At 30.1% G+C, this 18,766-nt stretch overlaps 1 protein-coding gene and 1 long non-coding RNA gene across 5 annotated transcripts in view; one reads left to right on the top strand and one right to left on the bottom strand.

Annotated features, from left to right (window-relative positions):
* The window catches only part of LOC114931527 (protein FAM13B), a 39,204-nt gene that overhangs the window by 4,844 nt on the left and 15,594 nt on the right, over nucleotides 1-18,766 (top strand). The gene's annotated exons all lie outside the window — the stretch shown is intronic.
* Nucleotides 111-18,447, bottom strand: LOC114931538 (uncharacterized). 3 transcript variants are annotated; one of them, XR_003819687.2, is made up of 4 exons: nucleotides 18,322-18,447; nucleotides 12,449-12,661; nucleotides 11,619-11,813; nucleotides 111-4,058 (listed from the first exon to the last, which is right to left on the bottom strand). It is a non-coding gene; the product is annotated as an uncharacterized LOC114931538 (long non-coding RNA). The 3 variants fall into 3 exon arrangements; XR_003819689.2 differs by lacking the exon at nucleotides 111-4,058 and adding an exon at nucleotides 9,673-11,341; XR_003819688.2 differs by lacking the exon at nucleotides 111-4,058 and having other exon boundaries at nucleotides 11,451-11,813; nucleotides 18,322-18,446.

The following is an 18,766-nucleotide window of genomic DNA, read 5'->3' as shown; positions in this document are numbered from 1 at the left end:
CATCGAAAAATAACATACATTTTTATTAAATAATAAAATAATAAATAATAGAATTTTTAATTTTTATAAAATTTTGATAAATATACAATTAATTTTTATTTTAATCTTTTTTAAATTTATATATTTTCTGTCGTAAAAAATTTTTTTTAATTAAATTTATTTTTAATTAAAGACTATTGTTGGAAAAAGATTTATATGAAAATTAGAGAAATATGTGAAAAAAGCGACTACACAAAAAATGATATGGTGAATACGGACTTGCATCAAATATATAATTTTTTATATCTTTTATCTGGTCTCCATTGAAAGAAATTAAATCAAATATTGTCAATTTGCTGCTGTAATTTCGAATTTATTACTTTTTCATTACTTTGATTAATTAGCAGAAAATTGATTTAAAAATAGTGATATTGATTTAACACCCACATTATACTGGAATACATTTACTTCTGAATAACACACTTGTAGTTAATCATATAAACAATAAATAAATATACTAGAAATAATTGCTAATTAATTGTTGAAAAAGGTTGTAAATAGATTTAAATAATATTATATTTTTATAAATGCACATCAATACTAACTATTATAATTATATAGTAATAAAGTGATCACAAGTAATAAATTAACTATATCATTTTGATATCATATTGTTTCTCAAATTTTTAACCTTTATTAAAATAAAGTAAGATTTAAAAATATTCGAAAACTTTTTAATGAGCAATTATCTAAGTCTAAGCGTAATCTATGATTGATTAATTTTAAATTGTTATAAAACTCGAAATAATACAAAGTGTAGGTCATTACCGAAGATTTCACAGAAAATTAATTTTACAAATAACAAAGAATAAATTTAAAAAATTACAAATTATTTATCCCTTAATTGCTTCGCCATCGTTTGACTGCTTCTTTCTTCTCTCTTGTTTGATTTTTCCTGTTCTTTCATTCGATTCAAGCGATACTTACACGTGAAAATACAGTTAATTATGCATGATTGCGTGTACACTAATTACCAAAATACAAACGCTGAGTTTATAGTACACAGTTTGTTAAATATTAAAATAAAATTGATCATTAATGACTATCATTATTAAATGCTTTGCAATAATGTCCAAATTAATCTGTTTTGTGTCCTATGTTTATATCCACTTTATTAATGAAAAATTTGAAAATAATATCGGCAATTTATTCCAATATTACACGAGACAATGACTAATTGAGACGCAATAATCGCGCAAATTAATTAATAACATGGGTTGACAATATCTTTAATTATTTATAGAAAATAATCGCGTTTGGCGTCTTTTATTACTTGTCGCGATATCATTGATCGCTATTTATTAAAATATATATTTAGAGCAATTTATACATTTAAAGAAGAAATCCAAATAATAAAAGATAGAGAGAGAGAGAGAGAGAGAGAGAGAGAGAGAGAGAATTATAAAGTATCGTTTTATTATGGGCAGTAATTGTTTTAATGATACTTGTATTTCAATATATTTCTCGTATCAAATTTTGAATTTTTCACTGATTTAAATGTAATTTACACAGTATTTTCATATTGAGGATTAATAATACATGGAATAATAATAATATTATATACATAAACCATAAAATTGAATGATTCACAAGTAATGAAAAGACGTGCTATATTGTAATTATTTAATGAATTAAAAATCAAGGAACGAATATTTCGGTATATTTGTACATTTATTTTATAGTATGTTAAATATTTCGTAACGACAACGAATGTTCCTACATATACGTAAATGTTTTCGGTTTTAATTTTCGCATACCGCGCTATTGTTTATATATACGTATGTCATACAGACGATCGAATTGTTGTCAATCACGCGGCGACACTCGAATGAGAAGGTATAGCAACGTTAGGCGCTTCGTTTATCATCATATTGTCAATCTGCGTAATAACTTTCGCGATTATCGCGTCTCAAGTAATCATTATCTCGCATAATAATGTAGTAATATCGCGCAGTGTCAGGATAAAATTGCTGAATCAGTTTCAAATTTTTCAGTCATCAACCAAACATTGAATTGAACATAATTATTATTGCGACCCATTTAATAATTGGAAAGTCGTTATTAAAATATTAATTTTAATATATTTATTAAATTATAGCGTATTAGTTAAGCGCTTATATTTTAATGATTATTATGCGCGCAATCGTAATTAACTATGTTTTCGCAAGTGAGTGTTTTATAAGTGTCACAAAGGTGCAACAAACGAGATAGAAGGAAAAAGCTCGGAAAGACAGCGACTAATGATGAAGCAACTACGGAGTGAGTTATTTGTAATTTTCTTAATTTATTATTTTATTATTTGTTAAATGAATTGCTTGCTAAACCTTTGCTTGATAACTCACATAATTTTAAGATATATAAGAGCTGATCAATCAGGGATTACGTTTACATTTATTATAAAACATTTTCGATTATTTCGCGAGTATTAAATTTTTGGAACTATTAATATTTTAGTAGCAATTATTTCAAGAAACAATTTGATATGTATCAAACAGATATTATTGATTTTTTATTTTTGTCTATTTTTTATTATCTTATATAGTTATAATATTCCTTATACATATATTAGTAGTTTTATATAAAAATATAATAGTTGTAAAATATATTTGCAGTGTTGCTTAGCAATTAATTTAATATTATTTAGAAATAGTGGTGTTAAATTAGCATTCCAATTTTTAATATAAATTTTCTATTAATTGATATACTAAGCAGCAATAAATTTAAAATTAGAGTGATAAATTAATAATAAATTGACCTTTAATTATGCTATACATCTAAATTTGATTTGGCTCCAAGTGATGCCAAGTTAACGGAGGTTTTTGCGGATATTCTTGAAATCGTGAAAAAGACATTGATGTGAAATCACGATAAATTACAACTTAACTATGCTCACATGCCTAACTATTCATGCATCATTAGATAACACGCTGCTCCTTCAGTTGTTCGCGGTTTTTGCAACTGAAGCAATGAAATTTATCAACATAAAAATCTCACTTAAGTTTTTCCGCTCGATAAAACACGGAAGGACTATTATAATCGTCGGATAAAAACGCCTTAATTTTAGAATATAAAAATAAATCACTATTACAAGGGAATTTTTCATATTAGATATCAGTTTGCGTTTACTTGAAAACAATAAATATTTATGATTTCTGTTATTAAGTCCTAAATAATTTTGGAACAGAAATACTTTAATATTTATTGTTTAGATGTATAATTTAATATAATTTTATCTTTTTTTATTGTTAATCTTGTTATTATTTTAATTTAAAAAAATTTTACGTACGTTTTGAATTTGAATGATTTTAACACTTAAAATTTGAATAAACCGGTAATCTAAAATTCTCGACAGAGAATTGCTTTAATTCTTCGTTGTTTTTTCAACAAGAATTGTCAACAATTTACGGTTGTATAACATTTGCCTAAGCCGAATAAACCCCGGCCAAAGTGGCGGACTTTGTTAATTAATCTCGAAATCCGATCCAGTCTCCCTGTGGTACATTAACCACATTGTGAATTACAATGTATTTGAATGTAGTCGACCGCCAACAACTACTCTGCGAAATAAATTATAAAGCACATTTTGCAGAAAATGCTCCGCAACTGCGTCGAGCTCACATGTCTAACTAAATAGTTGTTCGCGTTTCAATTTTCTCGCACCGTCTCATCTCGTAATATCGCTTACATTTCCAACAATTATTCAACCCGACCGACAGATCTATATTATCTTGATAAACCGTTTCTCCTCAAAATCACAAACGAAGTAAATTTTCCGCGAATGTCTGTCCCTCGACAATCAACCGTCTAATTGGACACCCTTTTACTTACATTCAAGAAAATCTCTTCTTCGCAAGAGAGTCGGACCTTGCTTATTATTTCTTAACCCGGGGCACTCTCTTTGTGTCCGTTTTTTTTCTCCTCGATTGCGTTTCGACCACTTGGACAGTCTCGATGGAAGGGTTTTAATGCACTTGCAATTTCATCTTAATTGCTGCATTCTCAGTAGCATATTGGATGGGCTAAAAATAGAAAAAATTCATTGATTTCTCATTAAATCTAATGTCGAATATTTTTTCTGTACATTTTATATTATAAAATTCCATGCATCTCATTAACACGGTTTTTTTTATAAAAGAGTTCTTGATTAAAAAATAATTATGCTAAATTAAATTGGTATAAATTAATAATTGAAAGAGATATACATATAAATAAATGAAATAACCGTTATCGCGTTCTGCTTCGCACGTATTATACTTGGATCGATAGATTCGGTCAAATTTCTCTTCACGTACAACGTATGCGAGAGAACTAGTCGTTTCCCGGATTCTCGTGCATATATGAAGGATTTTTCTCCTGGTTCCACGTACAAGCGGGTACGATTTCATCGCGCGTAAAAGCTTCCAAATCACGCAAAAAGGATATTAAACCGCATCGATGATCGATTCGGATCACGCGATACGAATGCAGACATCTGAATACAAACGAATATCGCCAAGTCTTTCGCGTCCGAAATTATTTACATATCAATATATACGCTTTCAATGTCAGTATTTAGTTTTTTTTTTTTTTTTTTTTTTTTTTTTTTTTTTTTTTTTTTTTTAGCTACAAGTAGTTAATGGCATATCGAATTGTACGACTAATAATGAAATAATGTGTAATAAAATATAAATATATTATATTTATAAATATAATAATAATAAATTGTAAATACGCGTTTTTTCTCTCAATATTCATTTTAATTGCGTGCATTAAAACAATGAGAAGTTAATGATATTCAAATTTATTCTCATTTCAGCAAAATTTCCCGCAAATTTTGTTCGAATTTCACGCACGAATTATTTCGGCGAAAGCTAAACGAACGCTGCTTCGGACCGAGTTATTTTCGCACGCGTGCGAATTAGCTTTTAAGCGGAAAAGTCACGGACGAAATTTGTAAATTACCGGCGCAGCGTCAGATCGCAGGCGTAGGCGAAAACTGCGAGAATATTCGCGACCTTCTCCACGATTAATTTCGTTGGTTGTGCCGTACCACTGAGGCAATGAAATACTCGGACACTAATAAAAATTGCGGTCCTTGGCCTTGTCGCGAAATCACTCGTCATTGACGCGCATACTTGAATGCACGCTTGATGCACACACTTCCTTTTTTCTCTCTCTCTCTCTCTCTCTCTCCCTTTCACTTTTTATCCAATTGAATTTTTTGACGAGAGTGTAGCCTTTCTCATGTACACTAATTTAAACGTGACATGTTTCTTTATAATTTGTTTCACAGTATTTTCGAAAAAAAACTCATGGTGTAATGAGACAATTTAAATACTTTCCAAGGTTGACAAAAAATTAAGAGATAAATTGATATACATAATGATCGGTCCTTAATAAAAATATATAAACTATTGTGTTATATAATATCGATTAATTATTGGCTGTGTATGTGCGCCGATATGAATTAGTGTTTCTTAACTATATTAAGAAATTTATCGAGAATATTTGAGTGCACTCAAAATAATTATTTGAATATCGTGAAAATTCAGATATGAGATATTTGTGGGAGAGTCAAATAAATTAATATTATATAAAAAAATGGTTATAAGAAAATAAAACTATAAAATAAATTATAAAATATCTCTAAATTAAAAGGAGAGATATACGTGATGTGCAAAGTCGATTTAATTCTCGAAGTGCATTAGGTATTAAGTGATTAGGAAGTCATGGACCTTCCAGAAAAATTGCAACAATTCACCTTCTTGAAAGTTGTTAAGCCGAGAAGTTTCTCTCTACTTAATCTTACGCGCGTAATGAATTATTAATGCGTGTCTCCTGTCTGATATATATAATAGCAGTTATATTTTCCTCGCTGTATATTGATTACAGCTTTCTGCGTATCTAACTAAAAATAAAATCAAGAGCGACGTAAAATTGCTCATTGTTGAATATTAATATACTTCTACAGTTTAAATTACAGAACCGTGCGATATAAATTTTTAATTCGGAGAAAAAAATATCTTCTGAGTTTATAATATTTTATCTTATTATATTTGATTGATAGTTCGGACATTTTCGTCTTGTAGAAAATTCACTTTATTATAAATACAGTTAAGAATTTAAATTAAAATTACATCAAATAAAAATTCAAATATAAATTGATTAAAAAGATTTTATAATTTTATATATAAAATTACTATTATTAGATACATCTCTTACATAATACAAACATTGCTCGGTATTACGTATTTTTTTCCACTTTTTATAAAAGATGATAGAAATTATTTTTATCAAGGAAATAACTTGCAGAATGAATAAATAGTAATATATATATATTTAACTTTTTTTTGCATTTTTCACACATATATACAAGCGGTGCATTAAAACTCCTCCATTATAGTTAGATGAGGCTGAAAGCGAACGATTAATCTTAGCTCGTAAAATACCTAAGCGTATCGTGCTGGAAAAAAAAAGATCGCCGCTTTACTCACATGAACGGCACGTGACGGTTAAAGCGTGATGCGATAATCGTTTTTAAGGGAGGACGGTGCTCTTTTTCCTGGAAAAACCAGCATCCACAAAAGATTGATCGCTCTTACCGAGATCACCGCGGTCACGCGAGATTGGCGAACTATATACCGCGTTTATGCAAGACACAATAGCGATGTAGAATAATAAAAATGTGAAGGTACGCGTATACTCTCTTTTGCAAAGTCCAGGACTACATATGTGCGTGTGTTTTGTAAAACTATATGTATATGAGTATGTTTTATATTTAAAAATTTAAAAAGGTATTGATGAGATTCCGTGATCGTTAGTTTGATTAATGATTCAATTTATTAAAGTGATTATAACTACACACATTTTTATTGGTGTAAATTATTATTCAAACTTTATATTATAGTATTTATTAATCATAATTAGGGTTCTAAATTATTTGAATATTTTTTTATGTATGGGCATATTGAAGATGATTGAAGTAAAGAGAGAAGTTTCAGAATAGAACAACACATGGAAAGTATAAGTATAAAAGAGCAATGAATTTAGAATTTATTATTGAATTTTATTATAATATTATTTAAATTAATCTGATAACATTATTTAAATAAATCTGATAATATATAACAAAGATAAAAATTGACATTAATTATTTTGTTTTCTGCGGCCACTGGCAAATTCATTCATTTGTAAAAAATTTTGTCACATACAATCGCATAAATTAAATTGACAGATCGAGTAAATCGATTAAACACTGACTGAAAAAAATTGTAAACTTAATATAACTTACAACACATTAAAATTGATTTCAATCATATAATAAAATCAAAAGGTATAATAAATTTTAATCATTTTTTACACGTACTTACACATTACTATTTTTATATGATATATAGTAACTTTATAGAAATTTTTTTATTTTATTAAAATGCACACTTCGCTTTCAACCATTTTCAATATGCCGTACACGTGATTGTAAAAAAGAAAAAACATTCGAATAATTTATATCCTAAATACGGAGAAAAATACGTTGATAGTATCCAAGTTAATTAAAATAATATTTAACTCGGGTTTGAGTTTCGACTTAACTCAGTTATCAATGGTCAATAATAGAACTACCCTACATAAACAGAAATTGTTTGAAACGTGCTACATTTTACGCTAAAGATAGCAATGATAAAGTAAATATTGATAAATAAGTAAATTACTGAGGAAAGAGAGAGAGACAAGAGATTGCGCTGTGCGTTCTCAATCGATCAAGACCTCGTTTTAGGGTATTAGCTTAAGATAATCGACGTTATGCACGGTCATGTGTTTTCATGGATCTTGCGTCATCGCCGCCGACGCTGAGACGAGCAGCGTCCGTGAATATTGCATCGTATGCATGAATATTTCACGCTGTCTCCGCTGTCTGCGTTTGGTCTGCGTCCAAAAATCTTTCGACTTTTTCGAAAACGGTAGACGCGTTATATAAAACTGCAATTAGTTTTGGCGCGAAATCCGCGGATATAATGCAATGATATTATGTGTGAAAAATCGATTTAGAAATGTAACATTTTATCGCGATTTTAGCTGCGTGTTACATTCCACGAAGCTCAATTTTATGCAAGAAAAAAATTAAAAATTTACAATGTATTTTACTTACTTAAAAAAATGTTAAGTAACATACGTGTGCATTTGTGCAGTATATATATATATATATATAATAACTTTTAGCAGTTTCACGGCAACGCAGAATTTAATTAACATTTGATAAAGCCGAGAGAAGTTTAACTTATTACACTTATTTTAAAAAGAAGATCCTTGTAGTTAACATGCGTATAGTAATATTGAAGAAGTTTTACGATTTCCATCAAAGACTCCAATTGGTGTTTTAAAGTAAACGATTGGAAGCACAAGGTACAACTATAAACCGGTTAAAACAGGTTCCTTCAATGAGACTCCGATAAAAGATTTTCACCCGGTTCGAAGTTTCTTCTAAAGATTTACAGACTAATATATGCAAACACAATCGAGCTGCTGGATAACTCGTGAATATTCATAATGCGATGGGTTGTTCTCTGTGTGTTCGCTTTATCTATCTCAGTCGATCGCTTTGAACGAGCCAAGCCGAGACCGAAACCGTTCTCCCAATCGCATCTAATCGATAACGCAATACGCATTGATTATATAGCCGATGCAATATGAATACATTGTTCGTATCTCGATCGGCAGCGAGACGACGAGACAATCGAATTTCTCGGCGATATAAACTATAAGCGCTGTTAATAATCTCGAGCGGCAAAAGAAATAAGAATAAAATAACCTTTCGCGCGCGAATAAAAATTTCCGCTACGTCGACACGTTTTAACAACATATTGCGACAGTCGCGAATTATTCAATTTTTCAAACAGGACAACTACATAAATATATTGCGAACGCGACTTTAAACGAAAAACTGCGCGCGTTTAAAAATACGTCCACCGGCAATCTAAATAAGTTTTTAGATCAAACAACTATTAATAATTGGCAATAATTCTTGCATCGATCACGCGTACAAAGTTTTGTATTAGCTGCGTATCAATTAAAAGAGTCTGCAAAAATTTTCAGAATTTATGCGACGCGGGATGATAAATGTGCTGATTTGTAAGAGAAATTGCGTGTTCGTCGGTTCATATCGTCACACGTGGCGCATTAATTAGGTAGGTTCGATTAATAAAAGTTCACGTCTGGCTATTCTGAAATGACAACAAATCATGCGCACATACGTCGAATGCAAGTTGCATCGTCGAACATTTCGAACACACGTGTTCAGCTCATGACGAAAGGCATGCAATTACATTCCGCTCACGTGTTGCTCAAATGACCTTTTACACTTCTTCGTATTATTGTCCCTGGCACGCTGCTGAAAAATGGAGCCAAAAATATGGGCAACTTCTTCAATCTCAGTTTGGCAAGTAGCATAAAAGAAAGCGTATATATCATAGAAGAAGTTTGGACAGATTTATGTCCCGGATTATTAAGATATTCTTCCTTTTTAATATATGAAATTAAGTATTGTATTATAAGACACAAAGAGATATTGCATACATAAAAAATATATAGCAAGTGTATTTTTTTATAAAGCATGCAGCAAAAATAAATACAGCATAAATAATAGTATATTTCTGAGTTAATATCATAATTATCGCACTTTTTTTAATTCATTTGAAGCATAAATAGACGCATGATGAAATAACGTACAAGAAAATATGTACACACATATTATCTTGAGAGAAATCAATATGCAATTCTGCATGCAAACCGCTGCATAAAATAATCGCGCCAAAGGATTATTAAGGAAATAGATTTGTTTCACTTTCATAAATCATTCTTAAAACATATATTACTTCTTTATTATCTTTAATTTTCAATTTTCCTATATACGTGAAGTAGACTTTTAGTCTGTCTAAAAATTTCTCGTGATGAAATATGGAGTGCGAATTAAATTTTTCATCCCGCGGTTCAGTCTAGATAAGGAATAGGATGAATAATCACAACGAATCAGTCTCTTCATTATTACGCGATAAGATAAGACGAAAATTACAGCCAGAGTGACTCGGGGAGAGAATTTGTCGCGATGGGGAGAGTAAAAATTCGGTAAATTTTTTTTTCGTTTTTTTTTTGCGCACTCAACACGCTCGATCGCTTTTTTAGCTTTTACAATCGGAGTTGATTTTGCATTCGACGCGTAAACAAAAGGCTACAATAAAAAATCGTTAGAGCATCACCTCGCGGCCAAAATTATCTCGTTCGCGGGATTCGTGACGCGTTTTATTACAATATCTGCGAGCGTGTGATCGAAATGTGACGCACTCCGATTTCTCTCTCAGATTCGATCGCCAACAATGACGTGACACGCGATACATGGGAATCGGATAGTGTCGTCGATTAATTGGAAGCCGCGGATCGATTACGTGTATCATCAATCGGAGAGAGATAGAAGAAATAGAGAGAGAGAGAGAGAGAGAGAGAGAGAGAGAGAGAGAAAGGGTGAATATAACGAGCTCATTGATGACACGCGATATCATGAATTTTCCACGCATTGGTCGCAATAATCATCAGCTAATTAAAGCAGATGTAACGAATGAATGTTTCAAAATCATGCGTAATGTTTCACACACACATACATAGTGATGAAATATATTTTTGTTATTATACAAAACTTTAATTGCATAGTAAAGTTAAATTAAAATTATAGAACTCAAGATTTAAATTATTTTTTGCTATTTTTTCAACTACTCCTAATTTCGAGTTCTTTGCTAAACTCTTTCATAAAGATATTATTGTGGTATAATGAAAGAAAAATGTTATTTAAAAATTGTGATCTAGACTTTTCGAATGATCGAAAGGTTGTTGGAAAAATCGTATCTGGTGGATGTTGCAGGACGAAAATAAATATTGGCAGAAAAATCCCAACATTGTATCGGCTCGCAGTATAAAGGCTATTATTATTGACAACAGTGTTGATAGCAGGGTTATTTATAACGGAGTCGTAACCTCATAAAACGAACCTCCAGCGACTTTTAAAAATATTTTTCTTTTCCATCGCAGTTAGAATTGCTTTTGTTCTTGGTAAATTTCTTCGTTGCACGATTACGCGCGTCAGAGAATAATCGGTGAGATTTAATTTTAATAAAGCTTATAGAAGCTTATAAAGTTAAATGTAATGTAATAAGTAGTTTACATATCGCGAAGGGGATGATATTAATGACAAATAGCTGTTGGAAGCTTTCGCATGCGAGAAAGTTTTACAATTCATCTGATATCACGAAGTGATATCAGATCTAATCTGATTGTGTACCTGAAATTTAAAATAGCATTTATCGATCTTATGTAATAAAAAGAAATATGCACAGGCGCATTAGTAATAAGAGGAATAAATTTAAGAGAAAACTATTTTTCTTCTCCAATACTTTTTAACTTAAAATTTATTTTTAACATTCTTCGACATCTTAAAATAAAAATGTAAAAGAAAACAAACGTTATTTTAAAATATTTTTAATATACGAAGAATGCGACAATTTGAGCGGCTGCAAGCTGGTCCATTTGTCGATATGACCGCGATAATCTAAGATTACCTTGGTGAAGAGAGAACTGCGCAGTTTTCTTCGGTTCGATGTATGAGTCGTCGCGGGAATCTCTCTTTCTCGCACAACTCTGTGAATATGATCCTGGCAGCTGACCAGGATTTCATTTTAAGCATCGACGGTCTCCGGTCACATTCCATAGCATATTTCCGCAGCGATTCCTTCACAAAGACACGCGGTGTCTTCCTATTGCCATAGTAATGAGAAAATTTTTTTACCTTTTTTATCATTTCAAAATACTTCTTTTGGCTCGAAAGAATTTTTTGCAAGAGCATTCGAGTACTTGCAATTGCAAAAAACTAATTGATTTGGAAACATGATTGTAGATGAAAAGTTAATATTTTAATTTAACTTAATTTTTTTAAATATGTGTGTCCATTAATTTATAAATTTACTATTTTGATATTTACTATTTTAAATTTACTAACTTATTATTTTGGATAGATTATTCCAAACAAATCATTATTATTTTTAAAGGAGAAACCAATAATCTTTTCTTGCAAATTGTTATTAATACTTAAATAAAAGTATCATAATGTAAAAAGAAAATTTTTTGTCACTTAAAACTAATTCTTTTGGCTCGAAAGAGCTTTTTGCAAGAGTATTCGAGTACTTGCAATATTTTAATTTAATTTTTTTTAAAGATACGTATCCATTAATTTATAAATTTATAAAAACAATTTTGGATAGATTATTCCAAACAAATCATTGTTACTTTCAAAGGCGAAAATGATCTCTTCTTGCAAATTGCTATTAATACTAATGAAAGTATCATAACGATGTCTTTTTGACGTAAGCGCAAATCTATCTATCGAACTCACCGTGAACTAGACGATCGTGTGTAAACTCCGATAGAAATAACTGCTACGGTCCGGAAATAGAGCCGAGTTTGCAGGGGCGAGACCCTGATTTCGTGTTGACACGAGTCGATAAGACGTCGACTGATACGAGGGAAAATAAAGCGGGAGACACGCAGACGGGGGAGTCTGTCAGGGAACCTTCACCCGTAACTGCTCCTTTCCGGTTTTGACGAGCTGAAAACAAGCGTGTGTCACCTTGTTGTTAACGTATGATACATTTTACGATACGCATATCTCGCTCTTTTATTGCAATACTCGAAATATCTGATTCTCACCGAATATTGTGTAAATAATAAGACGCGCGCGAAATGTTGACAGGAAATTTTTCACGTGACGCTTCGCAACGTTTCTCGCACATTTCTCAATCTTTTTATTTCGACTGTTTTGAAAGAAATTAATTTTAGAGATCTAAAAAGAGATGTCTTTTTATTACGGAATTAATATATTTTATTTTGTACAGTTATATATGTTATAGATATTTTATATTACTTCTCGTATATCTAATATTTAATATTTTTTATTTGATTCTCCCTCTCTCTTGACAGCATGCAAATTTATTTTGTTATATAATTATTTTTTTATTTTTAAATCTTTCGAAAATACGTGTTCTTGAAACTCGAGATGTAATATCTAATATGAAAAAAACATGTTTCTTCATATATCATATGTTAAAAAATAAAGATTTATCACGTTTAAAAGAGAATCAAATATAGAAGAGATCAAAGATTTGAAGAGTATACAAAGGAATAGTTTCGAAGGCTTCTTGTCAGAGTGTCGTATTCATTGCTCGATGACTGAAAGATAAATACATAACTATAGAGAGGAGAAAAAGCGAGACAAAAATATTATAAAGAAAGAAAGAGATGTACATTGTTCGGTTTACTGATCCATAATGATAAAGAATTAGAATCATTACTTGATAAGGCTGATAAGCCAACATCTTTAGGAACGCGAGTAAATGTTTTTATTGCGCGATTACAAATCGCATAATTATCGCGCGGAATATATTACTGCTACGATATTAATTACATCATTTACGCAATACGTGTCTGCAACTTATCTGACAGGACAACTTTATCTTGTGATTATCGTTATATTTTAAAATTAAATTTTAAATGACATTAGGATTTTCGAGAGGTGGTACACTGCAGTGCTAAAATAGATTACTAATCTTTCTAATAATAATAATTACATGAATACTCTTTGCTGTTGAATTTTTACGAGGTTTAACAGCTATTACATTGACGATAATTGCCGTGACAAAATTTTCAACAAAGTCTTCGAGTAAGAGACGATCATAGACAGGTTGGTTGTATAAGTTATGAGTTAATAATAGATTCGACGGAGTGTTTTTTCCGCAAAATTTACATTTTGACGTAAACGTATATTTTGATTTGAGGATGGGATTTAAAACTTTCAAATTCTTTCTTCATTAATAATGTTTAAAAATATCTTACAATAATTTTAAATAACTGCATATAGATTTTATAATTATATATTTTAATATTTGTATACCTTTTATAAATTATGTTTTGCGTATAATTATTTATTATAAATGTTATATGCACACGCACACACAGATAAATATTGATATATGTATATATATTTATTTATTTATTTATTTATTTATTTGCTATATTCATAATTTTTAAGAGATTTCTACGATATAAGAGGAGCATAATCTTACACTGAAATTTAAGATCTTTTTTGGTCGTTTTTGACACTAGCCAAAACAAAATTTCTTTGTATGGTATTCCTTATCAAATTTCTGTCATCCTATTCTTAGTTTAAAATTACTTTTGAAATGAGAATATCTAATCTTTGTGTTGTAGCTTTAAAATTATACAATAAGCAGTACTCTGTAACAAACTTCAAAATAATATCACTTTCAATTTCACAATATTATTTATATATATTGAAATTGTTAAAAATAGACATAAATTAAACAATTTTTTAAGTATTAATTTTTATTAATCTTTATTATTATCTAGACGCGTCAAAGTTTCTCATTTGAGGTATGCAATCAATCTCATTCAGTTTGATCGCGTTTGAAACTACTCGTATTTCTACGTGAAAGTTTCACGAATAAGGAACTAGAAAATACGAAACCTCATTATCTTGGATGTGTTATATCGATAAACAATTAAGAAAATGATTCTGTTACTAATCATCCTTTTTTCCTCGCATTTGTAATTTTTTAGAGATGTGTTATTTCGTTTATTTTTACAAATGTGTCATAGAAGATTCACGCGTGTACATTTTCCCTCGACCTTGAATACACGCCTACACCCTGAACTGGATGATGATATATTCCCTGGGAAATAGTAAGAGTTCTCACACCTTCATCCAATCATAAAAAATTCTGATCCAGTATACGAAATATCCTGAACTTATCAAATATTGCTTTAGTATTATCAGAAAATAGATTGAAAAAAAAAATGATATCGATATACGAGAGTAAATATTCCTCGATATAAAAATCGAAAAATTAATTAAAAATTTTTAAAATATATATTAATACTGAGCAATTTTTGTTTCTCAGTTAATCTCATAATTGAATTTTAATTTACCTTAATTCTTCATTGTTACAAAATATTTGATGCTAGAGAATTTTGCGATTTTCAAAATTTTAACTAACGAATCATTTTCACGATTTTTGCATATTCTCAAAAATAACATTTTTCAAAAAATGATACTTTACGTTATGTATTTAATCAATTAATCTCTTTTGACATTATAACTTGTTTTTAGTACAAGTGCTCAATTACAGCATTTACAATTACCACACAGTCAGTAATATCGTATTAATGTTCATCGCGTATTACTTTAATCAACCATCTGCCAAGATGTCCATTTACGTAATCTCTACAATTAAATTTGATGTTCTTGCTAATTGAGGATTATTTTCTATTCATTCCCGCTAAACATTTGCTCCAAGTCTATTATTCTCTTAATATTCTTTATTTATTAATTTGCTCATATATTTATTTGTATTTATGTGTGTGCGTGTAATTAAATAATTTAGCAATAAGATTTCAAGTAAAGTTTAGAAAAATCAAACGTAAATTACAATTAATGATCAAGGTTAAAAAATCTATAATCTTAGAATCGCAAGATTCTTTTTTTGGAAGAAATAGTTATATAGGAAGCACAAAATGACAAGTCAGTGCATATGATTGTGTATCTTTGCCTGTCGGTTATCCACTTTCGTCTTAGGCAGAAATCCAAGAATGACGTAACGTTTCCTAATAGATTTCGTCGAAACTTTAACAACCTGGTACAAGTGGCCAGAAGAAACACGTTTCGCTTAGTAGAAAAAACTGGTTTTGATGCGAGACACGCGTCTGGCAACGAAATAGTTCAACCGCTTTTCCGACTCTATAGAGACTGAAAGAGGCTGAAAGATCGATATCATAAATCATTGCAAGCATAAAATTTATATATTTCGGTTTCGATATCGTGCTGCAGAGCAGCTGTAATCTTACAAAAATAATATATGTATTTACTTATTCGTGACAAATATACATAGTATAACATTGATTTCTAAAGGAAAAATGTTTACATTTTTGAGAAAATTATATGTGATTTTAATTACTACTACCAATAAAATAAAATTAATTATTAATTACTATGAAGAAAAAATATAATTCTCTAATTATATATATATTTTTTTTTAAATTATACATATATTTATGAAATTATATAGTTTACTATGCTCTATATTGAACTTTTTTCAATATTATAATTAAAAATATTTATAGAGTTCAGTTTTTGAATTTTGACACAAATTATTCGATATTGTTTCGAAAACTTAAAGCTGTTGGATTTGAGAAAACGGTGTCATTTGCAAATTTCCGCATGAAAATGGAGCATATATAAATCGCATACGTTAACCATCTTGTAACGCGTGCCTAAACGCTCGGGAATTTTGATCGCAATTTTTTATCGTCGATAATAACTATGTTGCACGATGAAGTGGAAATTCCCCAGTCGTTTCGTTCGTGATTGTGATTCGAAATACAGAGAGACTACGGGGTGAGATCAGAACATAAGTACCATTGAGATCTCTGCTGCACTTGTTCCATTTCCTTTGAAAATGTCAGGAATTAACTTATTACAGGGTTCGAAGTACGCGATCATAAATCACGCAATCAAAACAGATTTTTTTTCTACTCGTTGAGATACACTGATTTTTCAAACGTGGCCTGCAAAAATAATTTATATTTGATATGCACACACGATGACGTGTGTCTTTTGAAGTTTCGCTGCAACAAATATAGCATGTTTCTTCTTTTTCATCGGCGACCTTTTCTTTTTATTAACCGCAAATTTACGATTATTTTTTGTGTCCTTGCAGACGATACAAAAATCGTTCAACTTTCTGTCAATTTTCAACTTTCGTCATGCAATTAGCGTATTATCACTTTCATATAAATAAGGACTGTTCATATTTCTTGTAACAAAACGAAGCATTTGTTTGATTAACATTGTGTACAATTTTGTATGTTAAATATATGAACAACAATGTAAACTGTTTTATCAAATTTTAAAAGAAACAAAAATTATTAGATCAACGTTTTGTCATATATTATGTAAGAAATAATTTTTTTATTACAATCTATCTAAAAAATATTAATTCATATCCGATCTCAGCCGAAGGACTATAATTACTCTCAATGTATAGCTAGAATGAATTTTATAATTTAAGGAGACTTCGTTATGGAACGAAGAAAGCTCTATGTCTATGAAGTGCAATTTAATTACGAATACACAGCTCGTTCACGTTCAATCGTTGTAGATTTTACGATGTACACTCAGCGCTCTGAATGTACGCCGACGACAACCGAAAATAGAGCCGTTGACGTCAAAGACACCGAATGCGTGCGCGAAATCGCGAAACATACAGACATAATGATCGCATTCGGCACGACGAGGCACCACTATATACCCTGTGCATGTCGCATAAACGTGCTAAAACGAGCGCCGCACCGTTAAGGTGGATCGTCCTTCCGGCAACTCTTGCGACATATCGATCGCAAATTAATATTGTAAGTCTTTGAGACGGTAACAAAAGATGGTATATTAATAATGATAATGCAGCATGTTCATTATTATAATAAGTAAATTATTATAATGGAAAAACAAGCTCTACAAAAGTCAATAAGTACAATAAAATCATAATTCAATGAGACATTTATAAAATAATTAATTTGTCGGAAATGTATGTGTATGTGTGTGTATGTCACGCTAATCTAATGAGATTGTACACGCGAGGTATTTTATCTATTTAATCTGCAAGAGCAGTTTAGTTTTTATAGTCTTTAATCATTGTTTAAACGGTTTATCAATATTTGTGATCAACATCTTAGATCAAAATAAATATTTAGAATCATAAAACCATGAATGATGTTAACATACGATTAGGATTCAGTAACAGTCAGGAAATGCTTACAATTATTTTTAATTTCTAATTAAATGAATTTCTAGATACGTTACAATTTGTGTGATAATTTCTTAACTGATAGATTTTTAATCGTTTCAATTTCTTCAGATTTTTTTTACGCTATTATTATAATCGCGTTATTATAAATTTTTATCGCGGATAGTAGAAGAAGATTATTTGGAAATTAATTATCCAGATATAATGAATTATGAATTCGTATTACTTGTTAAATCGCGCAGAGCACTCTTAATTTTTTTTCACACTTTACTGCATCATAATTGGTATCTCTGAAAATTTCTAAAAATATTGCCAGTTGGCATAGCAAATGTTTGGTTGTGTAATTATTTTGTCGTAAACCGATAATTATACACAATTGAATATATACACTTACACTCACATGCTCGCTGATGATTGACGCAAACGAGCTTGATCTTTCCTTTTGAACCGCCAGACTTTTCTGCGACGAGCTTGCAACTGCATCGCTCTTTTCTTCGAGTGTTTCTTTCAAATGACGTAATTTTGCAACGTAATTTCACAGAAGGAAATAATCGAGTGGCTTCGCGATATCCGATCTATTTTTCATTTCCCTTTGATAAAACACACTTACATCTGAATTGAGAATTATTGATTGACTGAATGTGGATAAATAATAACTAATACGTTGCTATACGAATGATTGATTGACGTGAAATAGTTTGATTTATTATTCTCTTGTGCTACGGAATCAATATATCTAATTTTTATCTGTCAAATAAATCTCTCTTTTCATTTAAACGATATCAGTTTAAGTAGACATAATTTATTTAAAGGAGCTATATAAAAATCTTTCATGCGGA

The sequence above is a fragment of the Nylanderia fulva genome, unplaced genomic scaffold (assembly GCF_048542155.1).
Source record: "Nylanderia fulva isolate GAGA-0341 unplaced genomic scaffold, ASM4854215v1 Scaffold23, whole genome shotgun sequence".
NCBI lineage: Eukaryota > Metazoa > Arthropoda > Insecta > Hymenoptera > Formicidae > Nylanderia > Nylanderia fulva.
This window is presented reverse-complemented; position numbering and strand designations above follow the sequence as displayed.